We start from the raw sequence: 20741 nt of genomic DNA, 5'->3' as shown, positions 1-20741 counted from the left end.
TATGAGAAGACATCTTAAAATTAATTATCGGAAAGAAATTGAGAAATTAGTGATATAAAGTATATTGTACCATTGTTGTGATTGTTTATGGATATCATTGTGATAGCAACTTTTGCTATTTAATTTAAAATATTTTTGGTGAATTTAGCGTTCAAGTTTCGCTTATAGTGGTTTTAACTAAAAACATTTATATATATATTTTTTTAAATTCTGAGATGAAGAAAACTTCAAATTAGAATATTTTACTATTCGATATTTTGTATTTGTACAACGTTCGGAGTTTACCTCATACTCATATACTATTGTATCTTAAAATTGTAACAAATAATTTAATCTTATCAACAATTTTTATCTATATGTTATACGTATATAATTAAAATTCTTGTATGATGGTTGTCAGTTTTGCTTTGAACAGTCCTGATCAACTTATTTGTGTTACATTTTTACCGCACCTCCAACCATCTTCTCACATAATTTATCCACGGTCAACTATCTCTCATCATTAAAATTCTTGTAGTCAATATTTAAGAAGATGGCCTCGAGATCTTCTCCTCTACAAATGTTATTGAAGTTCTATCAATGGGTAGATTCTCCACATGTTTGTATCATGTCACTATGACACCTACCGCAAATTTACTTCTTGTACAGTTGTAAATAACAATAAATAAATTATAAAAATTAAAAATCAATATTTACCTCATATTTGTCAATTTTATCAAATTCCATTTCGAAATTTTGTCAGTTATTAACATATAATTTTAAAAAATTTTACAACCATATTATTTAAATTAATGTTCTTTATTTGTTACAATTCTAGGATATAATAGTACATGAGTATGGAGTAAATATCGAAACGTTGTACAAGCACAAAGTGTAGAATAAAATTATGAAGTAGATGGTCAGGGGTGCGGTCACAAGAATATAAAAATAGTTAATAACTATTTTATTTCCCGACGTTTCGCGTCACTTTTTAGAGCTTCATCAGAGCTGTTTCTGCTCAGGTCAATACGAAACTGCATTTCTATTTTTGTTTTCTTGTATCCCCATCCCTATTATATATATTATATTGAATAAAATATTCTACTTGGAAGTTTTCTACAGCTCATAATTTAAAAAAATATAACATAATCAACTTCCTAGAAAATAAAATCCAGAATTTTTATTTTATTTTTTTATTGGGGAATTAATTTTGAGTTAAAAATTGTCCGTTATTGGATCGCTCTTCAACACTATTATCAGCAACTATAATTTTCATATTTATTCTGCAGGGTTCTTTGTATCCCTTACAAAGGTTTTTAATTAAGCTGAAATTTCGATACATATTATTCCTAATTTTTTTTTTTTTTTTAAGGAAGGGGTTAATATCAGCCTACTTTCCAAACATCTTTTCGCTAAATTGAATCGACAGCCAACTATTTAATATAACAGTTTAATAATGGTCTATCTGACTTTATGAAATAGCGGATTTATGTCGTGATTTCCGCAATTTCGCTCCATTATTGTATAAAAGTAATTACCATTAAACGGAGAACGGCTTCAATTAAAATTCTTTTAACTTCTTGTTTTTGGATGAAAATTGATTCCTGTTCCCGTCAAAGCTTCCTTAAACCATTAAAATAACATTCATCCTGGTGGTTCGGCCAATAAAATAGATTAGGCCTTCTGGTTCCTGAGGTATAGAATCACTTATCCTTAAAAGACTTAGTAAAGCTCTTAGAGATTATAAAAACGAAGAACGAGCTAGGAGCTCATCTTCTAGAATATAAAAACGGGTTGCCCAGAGGCGCTTCGTGGTCCTTTGGGAATTATCAATCAGGGAAGAGACGGCTAACAGTGGGACGTTAGCATATAAGGTGGTCCCATTACAAAAGATAACCTTGGGGGGTCTAATAAATATAATAAAAGTGGTCATTAGGAGCCAATACTAAATCAAACGCTTCTAAGGAAATCTCTTATTAAAGCCCTTATTTACATTAAAATAATAATATTTATTTGTGAAAATGTTCTCACGCTAATTGGTGCCACTAAGTAAAATATTACGGCCAAGAAAAAATTTGAATGATGTACGATTAATGCGGTATTTAGTTTAATTAACATGGAAGTTTTTATATCTTATGTATGTATTTTATTTTCAGAAAGAAGAACAAGACAATATGAAATGAATGTTTTAATCGTGACTTACTTCCTATTTATATTTCTTGGCTAGAGTAGATTATTAATATTAAATAATGAATAATAATACTTTTACCTTCTTCATGTATTTTACAACCAGTTCATTTTGAAGAGAAAAAAAGTGTGACTTTAAATGGATTCTTTATTAATATTTAATCTGACAAGTAATATGAGTTATACACTTGACTATATGAACCGTTTATTTTTAAAATGGCTTAGATTCATTTATGGAGAGATATTGAAGGATTTGGGTTGGGTTAAATTTAAAGACATGGGTAATTTGCCTTGTAATAAAAATTAATGTATACACTTTTATATTATAATTTAAGTTCTATTCATGACAAGTTAAATGTCTGTGTATTAATAAAACATCTCCAACCATATTTAAGAGTTTTTTTTCGGTATCATTACGAAAGGAGAAATATTTAATAAAATTAGATACTTTAGTTGGCCCTGAAATTTTAAGACTTTAAAGGGAGAAGATCACCTACTTAATTCATAGTCAAGGTAAAAATGCGCGTGGTTTTTGCAGATAAGATTATGTGTGTGCTCTGCCCGTACTTAGCATATATTACTATGCTAATAACACACCTTTATTATGCAAAATGGCGAAGGAATTCGTAATAATCGTGTGTCAAACTTCATCAGATCTTAAGTTGAAGCAGTGTTTGAAATAAAAATAACCGAATTCTTTAGGTCCATCATCTTAGATCTACAGAAACCGAAAGCCCCAGAGGGACACCTCATCTTCGACAAAGAAATTACTTGGAGCCCTTCTTATTTAATGTTAAAATGAAATGGAAGACCTATCACAAACGATTTTGCTCACTTCTTTTCAAATCTTTAGACTAAAATTAAAAACTGTAACTAAAACCCATGTGGATCATCAACTTCAATGTTACCAGTAAAGAATACTACAGACAAAAATATCTTTTCGGTATTATTGTAACAAAACGCATCGAGTTACAGCAACCAACAGTTAAAATCTTAAACAATCTCAATATAAACAAAACAGGGTAACTAAATATGCTGTTTTAGTATTTTTGGTAAAAAAATTTAATTGATTAATTTTTAGTTCGAAAACCATAATTATTCTTTAAAAATATTTTATAATGCCTGAAAAATCATGTAATCATTGTGGATAAAAAAAAAAAAAACTTCAAATTTGTTATCGTTTTCATAACCGAAAAAATAGAACTAATTTATATTATATTATAAAGAAGATATCGATATTGAGTAGGGAGTGAAATATATGAACGAAAATGTTGAACTTATCAAATTTTCGACCACGATTTTTTAAAATTTCTTATTATGTTTTAAAACAAATTATACAACCTTTTGCAGCATGAAATTTTCTGTAAATTTAAACTATACATTTTTTTTAAAGATTTTGTAAAAAAAAAAAATTCTTAATGGCGGCAAAAAAACCCATTTTGCATGCTTGAATTTGTCAAGATTTTTGGTTTATCGTAGTAAAATTGTATATTTTTAAAATACTTTCGCTGTATGCGAAAGAACTAAAAAAATTATGTTTAAAGGTTTTATCATTTTAACAATGACTTCGAAACATGGGGCACATTATAAATATAAAGCTTAAAATAAATAAATATCATGTCGAGAGAGAGGGATAAGGAGTGGGAGAGTAAGAGAAAGGGGGGTTTGGAGTGGGTGAGGGAGATTAAAACCATCATTAGGAAGAGACATCCTTACTCTTCATTGTACTGTCCCAACAATGTCATTGTAATATAAATAAATTTCATTGATATATAAAAAATGATAATTTTCTTTAAATTGCTGACCAAAGTTAATACTTGCCATTACAAGTAATTAATACTTAACTTTGAACGACTTCCATTTCTTACAGGACCCATAAAATAAATTTCTCTAATAAATAATCGTTCCAATCTGTCTAAGTAACCAGCAGGATGAAGCCCTCAACCAACTTACCCTATAGGTAGCCCCATGGATTTTCGCATGTCTTCAGATTGCATTAAGCATAACTTATAAACCATCTTTAATAACACATTATGTACAATTAGTTCCCATAGACATCAATATAAAACTTTTAATCGAAAAGTATAAAGATAGCGATCAAGAAATGATAAATGCCAAGACTAATATTTCGAAGATATAACCAAATTAATGATAAGAATTACTTAAAACTTAATTATTAATCATTTAAATAAATAAACCGTTAATATGAACCAAGGTAACTGAAAATATAACACTGTAATTACTTTGAGGAAAAAGATATTCTTACAGAAATGCTATAATTTTTTTTTTCATTAGGTGATTAGAAAATATACGAACAAATTAAATTAACAAGTTAAATTAAATAAAAATCAATCCTTTAATGTAAATTTTTCTTCCAGATAAAACGATTATTTTACTCCAATTATTTATGTGTCACCTTCACCCTCTAAAATAAATAAATACTTTCATTTTTAATTTTAATAATATCGTCATTATAATTAAAAATTAAAAATAATATATTCACTTCACAAATCATTAGTTTAGGATTAAACGCAAATATATCCTTAGAGGCGACAATAAAATAATGGATTTAATATTTCAGGTTTTAAAGGCACGAAATTTACAATAACAAATATACCATAAAATAAACAATAATAAATAATTTAATAAAAATTATGAAAATGACAAAATAAATTTTAAGCCATAAAACATGAACAAACAGACGACGAATCGGAAACAAAGTATCATTCTTAATAGTTGAGAAGGTAAAATAAATTAATATTATAATTCAAAAATCCAAGTCCAATTAGAAATTAATTGAAAAATAATCTCCTAGGTTTTCCTACTTACTATTAAAATATGAGATCATTCTCAGGTTTTTTTTTTTTAAATAATTTATTTATGGTTATTTACAACTGTATACAAATATATACAACAAGTAAATTTGCTGTAGGTGACATAGAGACATGATACAAACATGTGGAGAATCTACCCATTGATAGAACTCCAATACCATTTCTACAGGATAAGATCTCGAGGCCATCTTCTTTTCAGACGCCTAAAAGGATTATTACGTAATAAAGGAGAAACCAGGTTAGAAACAGGTGGATTTGGGTGGTTGGAAAGTTTATAATGGAAGGAATGGTATCTGGTTCTGGCCAAATCGGCAAAATAAGGGGCATTGAGGTCCTGATGGATGATTTGATTTGTGACAAAGTAAGCACCATTAAGGATTTTGGACTGGATTCGGGAGGAATTTGATGGTTTAGTGGAGCCCCAAAGCTCAACTCCGTATGTCCAGATAGACCTTATAATTGTCATTTAGATCAGTCTTTTGTAATTTAGACCGGTTGTCTAGTAAATGTTGTAATAGTCGGAATCGACGAGCAGTTTCCTATCTTTTCAGTCCTGTATGAGGAATCTATGTCAGTCGTTTGTGGAGATCTCAGAAGGTTTAAAACAACAAATAGATTCATAGTTATGGAATCATTAATTGATTTCAATTTTTCATAGAAAATATTGAGTCATATAAAACCAATTTTTAAGTGGTTTTATAAAACTGAACTAGCAGTCACATTGTCCATATTAATGCTTATTTTTTCTAATTAGCTTTATTTTTAGTTACATGTAACTGGTTAATATATGGTTAGTCCAAGGACCTACCTAACCGTACGAATTCCTCCTCAGTTAAATTCATACAGATACCTATGCATAATTGTCGCGGGAAATTCAAAGCATATGTCAGAGCACTCTGTAGCTGACAACACAGGTTGATATGAAATATCAATATTTGGTACGGATCCGAGAACATAATCGAATTAACCCAAGGCTTCAGCTATGCCATATGCTAATTTACATCCCAAAACCGAGGTGCTAATGAAGGCTTTGTCGCAGTGAGGGATATTATTGCAACAAGCAGAGCTAGCAGCGCTTGTAAGACGGGATGTGACGATAATTTAACTTTTCTTTAATATTTTACTTTCACTTGGAATATTAAGTTGGAGAAATCTCACAAAATGGTCTGAATGTCTGTGAGTCTTCTAAATCAAAACAACCTAAAACACACAGACCATTTTGCAAATCTTAGTTATTTTTCACGATCGCACTACTTTCCCTTACTGTATATTTCACAAATGGGAAATTCATATATTCACAAAAAACATAGTAAAAACGAGAAACGTATGTAACTGAAACTTTTAAACAAATTTATAGTTATTACTCTGTTCCTTGAGGAAGGCATAAGCTTACTCTTCTTCAAAGCAAAAGTGAAGCCAAAAAGGCCACGCTCTCGGTGTTCAGGTTTACGCTGAGGTTTAATAGGAATGTTCGCGATTATAATCTTAATTGAAACAGAAGTCTCACCCTCCATCCTACTCCTCTGCCACGCCCCAAAAGGGCCACCTTTTTGGCTCCACTTTTCCTTCCATTCATTATTCTCCCCACTATACGCAATACAAATATAGATTTACCCCAAAGATAACATTTCTGATATCGCATATTATTGAAATTTTGATACATAGTACTGAAAGCGCCTAATAGCGAAATTTTATTAATACTGTAATTTCTAAAAAGAATGTTAATCATATTTGTCTTCATTTACACCATTAACCTATGACAATGGTTCATAACTTTCTTCGCCGCTGCACCCTTGGTTGCCTGAAAACATTTGGCGGCACCCTTGTCGAGATAAAAATTATTTGCATCACAATTATCCTTAGAGTGGTTAAACATAAATAAAGTAAATACTGGGATGCACTGTACATTTGATATTTAATTTTTTTTTTTGTATATATATTTTGAGAAAGTAGCATTCACACGTGGAATATGCTTGGAGCACCCAGTTTGGGAACCAGTGCGCTATGGATCGTTGGGCCCATAGATGCCATGATTAGTAAAGCCTGTGTACTTATTAATGTTCTCTTCATTAACCGGCATCCCCAACCAACTTCACTCAATATACATTTTACGACGTATTGTGAGATATCTACGCAGCAAACAATGGCCGTAAACTTGAACGTTTGACGGCTTTAGGAGACCATTGCAGACATAATTCACTTGGTGAAGTTTAGCGTCCATTAGCTGGCCGCTAAGTACACACTGGAGCAAACTACTTACACGAAACTGCAATATCCACGCTGAGGGTGACCCCTTTGTTATAACATATTCAAACAGCTATGGAAGTTGATGATGAGGACCGCTTCTAAATTTATTAATTGTTTAAAGTTTAATGGGGCCGGGGTGGCTCAATGGTAAGGTACTGTGCCACTAACTTCAATGATTCGGGTTCGAATTCGACTGTGGTAGATAATTATTTATTCTGTAACTGTAGCCGGGGGTGAACTCTATGGTCTTTCGGTCTCATCAAGTGGTTAACCTTAATTAGTGAAAAATCTGGCGGTCGAGCGTGATTCTGACCACATCAGCTCGTTGAACAACCGTTGGTCTAGTCTAGTAAGAGTACTTCTTTATGAAGTACTACCTTAACCCTTCATGGATTGTATCGATTCAGATTTATTTATCAAGATTAAGTAAACAGTTACGAACAGAACTACATTGTCCTTGCCATAGCTGTTTATATAGACCGAGAATATTTTTTAAAATAAATATAACACTTAATTATCTCAGATTGTCTAAAAAATAAACGGATTCCTAGAACTTTTCTATTTTTACTTGTTTGTTTATTTTTTTCCTTAAACTAAAACATCCTCTGTATTCGAGTAAGAAAGCTTTTATAGATTACTCGGAGGTATGATTCTTTTCTCTTACAAAAACGTGCTTTTCCTTATTTGTAGATTAGGTGAGAGTTTCCTCCTCCAAGGAATTGTAGGACAATATAACAACGAAAATTAATCAAAAATATGTCTTCATTATCAATCTGAATAGATTTCATTATAAATAATGAATGTTTTATAACTTAAATACAATATAATAAGAAGTCTCAGCAAAATCTAAAGTTAGATGACGACGATACCAACAATAAACACAAAAAACAAGTTTGTGGTTAAAATAATAAGTATCGAAAATATTCATACCAATTATTTGTGTGCTCCAACAGTCTGACCGACTCCTCTTTCATCTCGGTACTTCTCTTAGACCACATTTTTAACTTCCTTCTTATAACTGGAAAATAATCTTAAAAATAAAGAAGACTACAGATTTCGCACAAGTTTTGTATTTTATTGATTCCGAAAAATAATTTCTAGCGATGGACATGTTTTTTTTTTCAGAAAATGTTAGTAATACTGCCAATTATAATCATTCATAAAATAATAATAAAAAAAAATTAATAAATCTGTAAGGAAAAATTATTCATTGATAATTAGAAGTGGGTAAGGGAATCAATTCTTTAAATTTCAGTCCGGCTTTGGCAATTGTTATTTATTCCATTATGTCAGCCGCGAATCGACTCTGTGGCCTGGAAACCCTCCTGAATCCTATAAAGCGTTTTTAAAGTGGTTATCTGACCCTTCATTGGTCTAGAGGAAAAACCAAACAGGTGAGCGTGCATGTAACCCACTCAAAGTATAACTGTTGATCAAGAAACACTACTTTCTTATAAAGTACTTTTACGGATTGTAGAATAGGTTTTTTTATTATTATATTTTTAATTTTAATTGTAGCTAAGTATGTATTATAATCGTAACCTACTTTTGTCATATTTATCAATACCTTCCTATTTTTACTTTTCTTCATAAAAAAAAAAAATTTATAATCTATATCCATGTTTTCACTACATATATTGGGGGCAAAACCTAATATGGACATATTCGAACCGGTTCGAATGAAACTGGTGTAAGATCAGTGGGTGATTGAGTGTTTTAAGTGTGCCACCTACATATTGTTGAAATGAAAACAAAACATGTTTATAATTATTAACACACGCGGATACAAGTTAAATAGGGCGTTCTTCAAGATCTTGCAAATGCACTGTGGAATTGTTCAGAGTTGAATAGGTTCAAATGGGTGAAGACCTATAGATAGTCATTCAAAATTGGCAAATAGAACCAAAAGTCTCAATTACTGAATTATTGAATAATTAATATCTTATAACATGCCCATCACTAGATATTTAGCTATATAAACTATGGTACTTACGCACGAAACTATCGATTGTGAACTGGCTTTAACCCCCGCAGGGCTCTTGTGGGATAGTTGTCGATTCTCTTTGATCTTATAAAGGGTCTGACAGCAGAGCTCCCATTGGTTAACGAGCCAGTACAAAATGTAGATGTCAAGGATCTACTGATATAGGCTTCAGTACAGTTCTCAGCCCTTTTAAGCTAACTGTCAAGGATATGCGCCAGTTAACACATATTAAAAGGTTAGGCGCCATATTAACAAGTTAAAATTAGTTTACTTATTTCATTAATGATAAGGGTTGGCTTAAAGCGATGACATTTCGAATATTCTTCCTCCATAATCCAAAAAAAAAAATTTTCATTACAAGAAATAAATATTGAAACTGTGCAAAATGAAAATGATTAGTATCTTCTTTAATTCTGAACATTCTTCATCTTTCAGTTGTTGAAAAAAAATCAAAATGTGATCTAAGAGAATCACCAATTCGAGCCAAGAGTCAGTAAGGCAGTTGGTAAACCACAATAATTGGTATAGTTATTTTTGATACTTTTTATTTTAACCAAAATGTTTTTGCGTTTATTTGTTGCTATAGTCATCGAAATTCAGAGATAACTGAGACTTTTTTATTATAAGTTTTTTGTTATAAAAAATATTCATTAATTATATTGCAATTCAGATTACTAATATAGACATATTTCCATTAATTTTTGTTATTTTATCTTTTTTAAGAACGTGGCTGTTTTATCTAAAGTAGCGTCTAATTATTATTTAAAAATTTATATTTAGTTTAAGCTTTCAACTTATTTTCGAGAATACATTAATTAAACAAAGAAAGATGTACAATTCCCAAGAGAAAGAAATTCTCACCAACCAGTAAAGAAGCGATGGCACGATTTTGTAAAAGAAAGAAAATCTTACCTCTGAATAATCTGTAAAGGTTTCGTGCTTGAAAAAATAGGGTGCCTTTGGTACAAGAAAAAATAATAAACAAAAAAAGTCTGGCGTTCGCTTTAGAGAGAATCTGTGATAATAAATTTTAAAAATATTTTTCGGTATAAATGAACAATTAATACATTTATAAGGAAGTCCTCATCAAAGCATATAGAAACATTGTTTTTTATGAGTCAAAGTGGTAAAAGACTTTTAAGTTTCACGTTAGAGAGAAAAACTAGAGATTTTTTTTTTGGGGGGGGTTTAAGTAGGAAACATTTTATTTAAATTTCTAATCTAGAACAAAAAAATAAAAGAAAATATTTATTGGATCAGAAAGGAAAAAAAAAAGAAATCAACATACAGTTGTTTTACATTAATATCAGAAAATCAAAACCTATCTTAAAGGAATTTTCAAGATTTATAGAACTTAGATAACAAATGAACTGTATTAGTTTTAGAGTTTGGTAGTTGCTTTTATACAAAGATACGTGGTTGTATTAGCCTTAATTTAATTTAATTAAGATTAAATTTTTAAAAAATAAATAACTTTAATACAAATAAAAATTGTTTAGAACGATACATAAATTGCCAAATTAAAATATAATTTTACTAAAAACTTAATTAAAATGACAATTACAGTTAAAAGTAGTTAAACGGCTAAGGATTTTTAAGAGATTTCTATAAGAGAGAAAATACTTATAAAATCTCAAAAACAATTTTCCATTTTTCATGCCAAATAAATAACTAAAGTAGGTAAATAATTTTGAAACGTTAAAAATTAAAATTCAAAAAGAAATTTAACACATTCTCTCACTTAAGGCCTACTTAAATATTTGAGACAGCGAAGAAGACTCAAATTCATAAACATAAAATCTTGCAGGGCCAGATCAAAAATTCCTTGTAATATCAACCACATAACTTTACATACCGACTCTCTCGTGGCAATGTTAGAATGCGACCCACTAAAGCGAATCCATAACAAAATAAAATGGCACATCAATGCACACCTGAATAACATGACTAAGACAAATATCTCAGAAGATGGAAAAGAAACTTGAAGAGAGATCTCGACTAACAACCGATATTAATACCAGCAGTGGTGCCGATGGGTACTGTTCCCTCATTTCTAATGCAATTTCATCACAATCACTGTTTATCATTAACATTATACATTAAAAAATAAAGTACTGTTTTAGGATAATGGTTTCTTAACTTCCCCCAGAGTACTGATAACGACTCATTGTAACATTTAATAGCAAAGTGATGAGTTTTGTGTTACAAAGAAAATAATTCCATTATATGAAAAAGTTTGATTATAGCTTCATTTTTTCGCTACTAAAAATAAGTGAGACTGTAATTAAAACTTCTCTACCGTAATTGGTTTCCAAGAATATTTTGGCGGTGCGGCATACAATACTTTTATATCGCTTTTATGACCGAAAGTATTTTTGTAACGCTAAACGAGCGCAATAAAAGTAATCAAATAAAATAAATTGACTCACATAGCAGAGAGGTTGATTCCTTTTTAAAAATAAAATCCCTGAAATAACGGATTAATCCAAATATATTAATAAGAAATAAGAAAAATATTTGTTTAAATCAACATTTTATAAATTAATATGTATTAATTAATTAAGACTGAAGAACCCAAATTCTCTATTCTCTTCAATTTTGTTAATATCTTATTTTTTGTGACGTTTCGGCTCATTACCCACTTCCGAACTATTTATTTTACAAGTCTTTACCATAGTGTTAAAAAAACTTTTTTTTTTTTGCTCAAAATTAAAAAAAAAAACTGTTCAATTTTTTAACGTTAATCTTTTACACATTAATGTGAATTTATAATTAACAATTGTTTCTTTTAAAAAAAAATATACCAATTGGCCAATAGTTCTAATTTTTATTTTATCTATTTATTTTATTAAATTCAGTAGAAACAAAATTAATTTACCTTTTCTTTCTTTCGGTATACTAAATAACTTGTAAAACATTTACTAAGGAAACTTCACAATTATATAAATATTTATCTTGAATCAGAAAAAGAATACTATTCTGGCGCACTCTATAAAAATTTCTTTCTAACTTTAAAAGGGTAAAGTAGAAAAATTACTATCTATTTTAAACTATTCACTATATTAATATATAAACCTTAATTAATACGTTCAAGAAACATTTTGTAAATAGTTTTTATTTTTATTTTTTTACAATAGAAACAAAAATTAATTTGTTCTTATTCCTTATTAATTAGTTAAGATTATTATTTTTAAAAAAATAATTTATTTACCAATTTTTTAGAGTAAAATGTGAATTATAATTACAAATTACAATGACAATTTTAATATTTCTGTTACACTTCATATTGCAAGTTATAAAATTAAAAGTTTTGAAGTCTTAAGCCAATTTTGTTATTAACAGGAAAAAAAATCATAATAAACGGAAAATATAAAATTACAAATAGAAAATAAATATTTATAAACAGAAAATAAAATACTTAGTAAACGGAGAATAAATAATGAATCATTTTATATTTACATGAGATAGGAGTCTTATAAAAATATAAATATGTAAATAAAACTTAGTGTAAGGTGTAAGGTATCGTAAGGTGTACTAAAGACCTACTGTACTTGAGAATTGATCATTTCATGTGAATACCCTTCAAATATAGTATTCCAAACCTATAACTATAAATCTCTCAGAAATTTTAATGCCTTAGGTTTTTTTGCAATAACAAAAATACCTAATTTGCAAGGTGCTAATTAAAAATCCAAACAGATCGATTTGCCTAAATTAAAGGTGCCCTCAAATCTTCAACTGTAATTCTCTCAGAATTTTTTTTGTCTTAGGTTTTAAATTGCTGTTATAATTAAATTGTTGCTATTCCAAAAATACTTATTCTATGAGGTTCCAAATTAATAATACAAAATGATCAATTGGCCTACATTAATATTGGAAGCTACCTCAAATCTCTTAGACATTTTCAGATACACCACTTTGGCATCGTACAGAATATATATAAATAATCCAAATAAAAAAAAAACCTAGGGAAATCTTATATGCTTTTTGCAAAGAATCCTTTGGTCTATGTTCCATTCTCACTACCCTTAAAGATATTTTTTGTTTGTCAGCCTCTGACAAATGATACAGCTCTCTGCAGAGCACTTAAATAAGTTGATTAGTCCGATCTAGAAAAGTTTGTTGTGAATGACGTATGATTACATACCATCCATATTACAAATGCAGCAACTGGTTAGGTGGTCATTGTCCCTAAACTAGGGGTCGTCGAGTCACGGTTTTATTGTATACATACTATCAAAATATTGCTAACTGAGCATGGCCTAAAATAACAATTGGAACCATCAAAGTCCCATTAGAGCAAGAGCTCGCCTAGCTGAATGGGGATATGACCCAGCTAAAATCGTCTAGACAATGGAGTCTGTTAACACCTTTGTCAGTCAAGTCATTGTTCATAGCTACTGTATAATCACCAGTGGCCGCTGATAAGTCATCTGTAAATTCAGTAACGTTCGAAGATCTCCGTTGCTAATTGAGAATGTTTCTAAGAATATTGTGAGAACTCAAATCCACAGAGGATTTCTTTATTTAAGCTAATATCAATGAAATCTATAATAACAAAAAATAAAATAAAATAGGACCTTTAAAACAATTTTTGGACAATATTTTTCTTACTAGATGAATGTCGAAATATCTTATAACTATTAGATCACGGCCTACCGGATTATTTAAATTAGATATGATAATTTAAAGCAAATAATAAAAAGAAAAATGAATTTACAGCTCCATCATAGACTTTTAGTCGTAAAGACACTTGTAAAGTTTACAGGCAAAAACAATGTTCTTGGAAAAGGATTTAACAAAAGTTTTATTTAAAAGAATAACTCCATGAGTCCATCTACGTTTCTAAAAACCTTCAGTTTCCTTCTCCAGATTAAATTTTCTGAATTTTAATACATTTCGGTCAGTTATGAAAATATAGAAAAAATATTAAATCTTTAGAGATCACTCACTATACCAAAGTGTTAAAAAAATAAATTAAATATCTCTTAAAAGGACGGACTCTTTTTTTTTTTTTTTTTCTTGATTTGTTTTGCATTTATAGGTTCTCAATGCTTGTTGGGTATAGGTTGTCAACCGAATAGTTAATCCCTGCGTTTTAAAATAAAAACTGCCACTGCGATTATGATAAAATTTTCCTTCAGCTCAAATCACTAAATTTTCCAATCCTAAGATCAGGATGATTAGAAAGGCTTTGAGGTTATTTTAAAAATTTAAAAGTCAAGGATAAAAAGAATTTAAGCTTAATACAGAACCTTAATAAAATTCAAATGGAGCGAATCAATTATTTAGGGATAGAAGTAAGTCCAGCTTTCATTTAATTTACAAATATTTTCCATCGGAGTGTAAAAAATATTTTTTAAGATATCGTCCCCCATTTATTAGGATTTCATTGATAGTTTGTAAACAAAAAAATAAACAAATAACAAATCCAATTTCATTATTTTAAATGTTTTACAATGAAACATTTGGTTTATAATGATCACAACTTTTTACTAAAATTACTTCTTTTCAAAATAAACTATTCTTAAAAATATATATATATATTAAAACTTGGACAGCAGTATTTGAAAACAAAATTCAATTATATGAAGCAACATTGTAAAAATGGCCAACACTAAGAATCGTCAAGAGACCGCCATACTCAACCTCTGTGGAAGCCATTATTATCTTACCTTTGAAACGTTTACAAATAACGAGTATTGATTTATGTATAAGGACGGGGTTAAAATCTCACTACCGGAAATCATAACGCCAAATACGATTAGAAGGGAATTCTACCATTCGTTTCCCGTCTCCCAAATCTTTTTTTTCATGCCCTTCATTAAAATACTAGCATTAATATTTTAATGAAGAGAACGAAAAAAAAATCCCGAAATCCCACAATTAGGCCTGAACTAATTTTATCATTAAAAACACTTAGTTTTTATGTTTTAATTAGTTATGTTGTTATGCTTTATTAGTTAAAACACTTACTAATAACGAATAGAAACCTTATCTAGTTCCACCCATCCCTACAGCCCACCTACTAGAAGGGTAAAACGGCAGGGGTCAGGAGACTTATTAAAATAAAAATGGACAATTGAAGTTCTGACAATGGTCAGATTCTCCACTCAAGTTGAGTGTTTCCGGCTTTAGCGCACTTGCTCAGCCTCCACTGGCTCACTACCAGTGATGCGGCGAGAGGGATGCACTGGGATCTCTTGAGCTCTGCTCTACCTCTCACACGTGGGGGTAGAGAGGGCTCAGGGATTTCCAGGTCGATTGTGTAAATATTGTATATATTATTTTATCATTATTTTATTTTATTTATTTATTTTTCATACAGATAGTTTTATTATATTCATCTTGTCTATTCTTTTGTTTGTATATATTTTAAGAGAGTTTTTTTATGATTATTTTTTTTTTTTTTTTTAGTATGTATGAGATCATTCATCACTATTACCTATTGCCCACAACTGTGTGGCAGATTGTAATATATATCAATAAATAAATCTATCAAAAGTAAAAAAAAAAAATAACGAATAGACCAATGTTTGAAAAAACAATTACATCCAGCTACATTGTAAATATAATAATCCCCATTATTATTGTTCCCATGTCCCAAATCGAAATAAATAATATATTTTGACAATACATAAGTGTAAATATGAATATATATCTACGTATTGAAGTATAAATATTTATATTTTATTTATTTATTATTGTGTTTCAGATAATAATAACAGGAGGGTGAGAAAAACACGAAATTCGTCTTCATTATAGGACCATCTGAAAATTTCGAATAGTCTAAAATAAAATATTTCAGTAATATATTTATTGATGAAATAATTTAATTAAATACAGTTAGAAAATCTGTATGATTTTATAAATATCAAGTGAACGGAGGACTGAACAGTGGAGTTCGCTGAAAAGCCACCAACCACCATGGGTCAGATCTAACTCTGTAGGCAACCTTGCTAATGTGATTCTGTGAAAACAGGCTTTTACAGGCTGCCTGCGCTAGATGGCCCTGTATCTAGTTTACTGGGCCGGACTTACCCAAACCCCTCACAAAGCTTCCATCGAGATCGGGTGTCCCGAAAAGCTAATACCAGTTTATAGTAAATTAGTTCAAAATTTATTAATTCAAAGCGTTATTATTGGCCGGAATTAAAATTTTCTTTGTTATAAATATTGAATAAATATGCCAGTGTATATAATTCGCCAGGAATTAATATTCAACCCTAGGGCTAAACTGAAACGAGAAACTTCTCGTTGATTTCACTTACTTAAACAATAACTTGAGAAACGTTCTGAACTTCAAATTCAACAAAACAATCCCATAGACATCCAATATATCAGCTGTCTCAAAACCGGGTTTATGCGAAAAAATAACGTCCTAGTTAAATGACACGAATGTAGATTGTTGGGTAGATGCCACCAATCGCTGTCTAGATTGGTGGCATCGGCTTTGAACCTTCGGATTCCCTAAGCCTCTTATTATTGTGAGTTACCGCTACATTATTGTTCTTCAAGAAACAATCAATGTAACAATAGAAAAGTTCCAAACCTCCACTAACATAGTTGAACCTTCTATCAATTGACAACGCAAACAATGATCACGGGACATACCAAAAAAAAATGTAATAATATCGAAGTATTTGAAACATTTTCAGGGACCATATTTCTATAAAACGGTAGTCCATCAATATACTGTTAATTGAAGCAATCAGTATATCTTGCTTTTAGTAGTGGATTTTATATTGGCATTTAACTTAAAATTCATTTTCTCAGTCCGGTTATTACGTAAATGTACATAACATCATATATTTATTATTTCATATGGAGAGGTCTTTTTGAAATTTGAAATAGATTTTTATTTAGAGTTCATAAATTAAACATTAATTGTAGAGGTGAGCCCCTTAATTATAAATATCTGATAGAAACTCGAGGTTTTAGCAAAGTTTTCGCTATAATTAGGCCTAATTCAAAATATTGAATTTACCATAGGTGCTTAACGAATCGACCGTATGCCTCGTAAAACCAGTCCTTATTACTTAAATTCTATTTGTTCTATTAACTGATAAGTATTGGTTTTTTGGACAAACCAAAATTCTTCACAAATAACATGTTAAGTTTATTTCAAAATTTAAATTTTCCCGTGTCAAGCAGATGTTGCAAATCAGCAATTTCACTAAAAATTTAACTTATCGACAATAGATGTACCAATAATAGTTTTTAAATAACAACTTTCCAAAATTGGACATATTTACTTTTGATAGAAAACTCCTTAATCGGTATTTTCTCCTTAAGCCATATCATGCCATAATAACCTGTATTAGTTCTTTTATTTAAAGAGTTATAATATAAAAACAAAACTAAATTCCAATAAATTATAAAACTTACAATAATAACTACAAAAGTTCGATACCTATAACTTCCAGGGGCGTTCCTACAACTAGTTGGTGGAGGGAACAAAACCTTAAGTATACCAACAATTGCGATGAGATTTCCGAACTACACTATAAATAATTCATCAATTTTCTCAGTTATTAGCATATTAATGGTTTAATTGTATATTAAGTAAAAAAATGAGTTTTGATTATAAAACAAAATCACTGGATTTCATTTCCTCAAAAGTTAGATTTTTTTAGTTATTGAATTTTGTAAAGTTAGTTCATTGAGGGTACGATAAGAAGTAAGTAGGTTATAATTTGATGAAGTTTCATTTGTGTTTATAAATATAAAAATTAATATATATTTATCAAAAATAGTAATTGAGATTGTTTAATTAATAGTCTTATGAATGCTTAAAAGCTGAGAAAACACAAAATAAAAATAAATTAATATATATACATTAAACAATTGCAATCAAGATTGTTTAGTTAATTGCTTTATTGATACTTAAAAAATTGAGAAAAAACGTTAAATAAATGGTGAGAAGGATAGAGAAGGGGAGAAAAACAAAGACTTTGAAGATATGCAAAGTATTAAATACTGAGGAAAAATTAGAAACTATCTAAAGCCATTTCTCTAAAACACACTCAACTCACTTATAAAACTTCATCCACTTTACTCAATAAGGAAGAGCTGTAGAGAAGAGTTAAATCTTAATAACCGAGGAAAAACATTTAACCATGAAGAAATTAACTCCCAGTTCGATGGCATTATTCTGCCTAGAAAATGACCCTACATTCCGAATTTGAAGACTATAAAACTAATTTAAAATGTGTTTCCATCATAAGGGAGATGATTTTCGATGCAGTCAAAACTATTTTTTTTTTTTTTCAATTGTATTCTACCTTCTAATTTGATTAATTAATTATCAATGATTTGCTATTTGCGAAAATAAAATATGTTGAAAAAATAATAGTCCACGTATTTTACTAAATTTTTAAATTAATTAATAGAGTAATACAATTTAATTCATTTAAGATGATCATTTTGTATGTTTAAAAGAAGAAGAAAGAAAATTTACGTTACTTGAAACACAATTCAGTTATCTGTTATTTACAAAATAAATAATATCCACAAGATCACAATTTATAATTAAAAATATGTCAAGTGTTATTTAATATAATTTCTTTAATTTAAAAAAAATGTAATTGTTATCATTAGCTACAGATCCGTTACACAACTATTAAAAATATATAAAGCGAATACTTTATATGGAATTTGATTCCATACATTGTTATTCCTATACTCCAAAAATAATCAAAAAAGTTCCTAACAAACTATTTATGTGTGATTAAATACCAAAGTTTATGAATAAATATAATGACTATTTTATTGTTCCATAAATATAAAACAATACAACAATAAAACAGTCATTGTTGAAAGAGAGCTCCATCATTAGCCTACAGTTTTGTAAACAGTGTGTGAAATAAAAAAAATAAAAGGTATAGACTGTAGTGCCATAAAATACAATATATTCAATTGTTCTTAATTAAAAAAAAATGACAATCTTCATTAAGGAACAACAAATGCAAAACAAAAGTTTGTGAAATTGATTTGATAGAAATTTATATTATTTTTTTCCGTAAGAAGTAACTCTTTTTATAAATTCTATTGTTTACTCCACCATCATTATCTTCCATTATCTTAATTATGTCAATAAATAAAAAAAAATTTTATATACAAAATCTTGAATACAAAAGTCAAAAGATGTCTTTTGTATGGCATTATTTTAAGTATTTTTACCTTATCTGTCATTAACATATATTTTGTAGGCACGTTATTCCTGTTTGCAAAAATGAACTGTGCTAAGTAGAAACTGAAAATTTATAATAGATAGTTGACAATTTAGAACAAATAAAAAATAATTGACTACTTGCTTCAACCAACATTAACTATAACGTGGAAAACTAATACTGTTAAAGTAAATTAAAATTTAATAGACTTAAATTAAATTTAAAGATATAAATATTTTGGAGGAAAATACCACTATAAAAAAATATTATTCAATTTAATCTAAAGTTCCTCCTCTCATACTACCTGGTGCAGTACATTTAAAAATAAAAAAATCTGTAATTTTTATAAAAACTATAAAAATTAAAAATTAGGAAAATATCAGGTATTTAAGTATTTCATAGTCTCATATCACATTGTTTTGCTCTCTTCATAATAGTAAATAAATAAATTTTAAAAAAAATTTTTCCCCAAAACCCCTTCAAAATTTTAATGGCGTATTTATAATTATATAATTTATTTATAGGGTAGAATGGAGCACCCAACAGCCAAATGTGCATATAATAGTAAAACATTTAAAAAATTCGATTCCATTTGGCGAAATACATGAATGACTAAAAAATTATTTTTCTTTATAACTGCAGGGGTTTAAAATAAAAAAAGGGATAAACTGTTTTAAAGTAAAAGTAAAAATAAATAAATAACACATTTTTCCATTCCACAAGATGTAAAAAAAATTTTGTAATTTTTATATTGTTGAAATTTTATATCAAATGGAACCGTTTGGAAAATTTGGTCCATATCTATATTGTTAAGCTAAGAAAAAATCTCAAACGATTCGCTTTAACAATAAAAAAAAAATTGAAAATTATATATTTATATATCATGTGTTTGTAATTGTTCTATTTTCATTGTTGTTCTATTGTTTTATCAATCTATTTTTTGGGGAGAGGAGGGAGATTCTTCACACTTAGTCTAATGAAAAACAGTGTTATTAATTCAATACTATTTATTTGTTTTTACATGAAATTTTGATAATAAGTACATTCTAACCTTTTTTTTTTCCTCCATTATAAGCAGCTTTATAAACTAGAATCTTTACAAAACTGTCGGATAGATTATTGAGACCTGTTTTAACAATGACATGTATGTATATAAGACCTTGGATGCCAAAACATAAACAGTTTGGATAGCAGTTTTTTTAATAGATTTTTATGAGAAATGTTGTTTATTATTTTTTTTAAATATTGGCCAGCCTAATATTACAATAATAAAATTACATAAAGTATTACTTAACCCCAACATTTTCGTGAATTTTTTAAACACCGGTATTGTCAACA

The 20741-nt window shown here is 28.9% G+C and overlaps 1 protein-coding gene across 3 annotated transcripts in view; it reads right to left on the bottom strand.

The window, feature by feature from the left end:
* LOC106687992 (uncharacterized) overlaps window positions 1-20741 on the bottom strand; it is a 278550-nt gene that overhangs the window by 257482 nt on the left and 327 nt on the right. The gene's annotated exons all lie outside the window — the stretch shown is intronic.

Source organism: Halyomorpha halys, unplaced genomic scaffold (assembly GCF_000696795.3).
Source record: "Halyomorpha halys isolate HHAL.00 unplaced genomic scaffold, Hhal_1.1 Scaffold1035.1, whole genome shotgun sequence".
Classification (NCBI taxonomy): Eukaryota; Metazoa; Arthropoda; class Insecta; order Hemiptera; family Pentatomidae; genus Halyomorpha; species Halyomorpha halys.
Note: the sequence above shows the minus strand (reverse complement) of the source record. Positions and strands in the feature narration are given on the sequence as shown.